Genomic DNA, 931 nt, shown 5'->3' with positions numbered 1-931 from the left:
CCTCTGTCAGAGGCGTCAGGCCTGGGCAAGGGGCCGATCCTGCGATTGGAGGGTGATGGGGGTCAACGCCTGAGGGCTCCCAGTATGTGAGAGGGGGCAGGCTGGGCTGAGGGACACTCCCCACCACACACACACCCAGTGCACGAATTTCGTGCACCAGGCCCCTAGTATATATATATAATCCCATTACTATAAAAACTTCTAATTCATTTGATTCAATTACTGACTCATCAAATATTTATTTAAGACTCTAGTGTGTGCCAAGCACAAGGGAGACAGCAATGAACAAATGGTTCCTGGATTTCTGGTTAAACGGGGCAGAGTGACCATAGACCCACATCTCAAAATCACACCAAAATGACAGTGAAGGGATTTTAAAAAAATGTACAACCCAAAAGGACAAGAAATGTGAGTGAAAGACACATAAATAGATAGGGATTTTTATTTATTTTTATTTTTTTAAATTTATTTCAGAGAGGAAGGAAGAGGGAGAGATAGAAACATCAATGATGAGAGAGAAGCATTGATCAGCTGCCTCCTACTGGGGATCAAGTCCACAATCCAGAATCGAACCCGGGACACTTCAGTCCACAGGCCAAGGCTCTATCAACTGAGCCAAACCGACTTAGGGCAATAGATAGGGGTTTTTTAAAGCAAAAGGCAGATGGTGGTGTGGTAACTGACTGGACAGACCAGAACAGAGATCTCCTTATCCTCAATACTTACAGGGAAATAGGCTTAGAAGAACGGGACACATCCTCAGAGAAGTTCTGGATTGAGAAATACCAATTAAATAAGACAGACATCAAACACAAATTCATATTCTTTGCCCATAATAGGCCGTTATTACATGTCTAGAGATTCTAATTAGAAAATGGAACGATACACAAAGGACACACCAGGATGGAGGCAAGTATACTCCTGTTCTCTT

This window comes from Myotis davidii, unplaced genomic scaffold (genome assembly GCF_000327345.1).
Source record: "Myotis davidii unplaced genomic scaffold, ASM32734v1 scaffold269, whole genome shotgun sequence".
In the NCBI taxonomy this organism is placed as follows: domain Eukaryota; kingdom Metazoa; phylum Chordata; class Mammalia; order Chiroptera; family Vespertilionidae; genus Myotis; species Myotis davidii.
The sequence above is the reverse complement of the archived record's forward strand: the minus strand, read 5'-3'. Positions refer to the sequence as shown.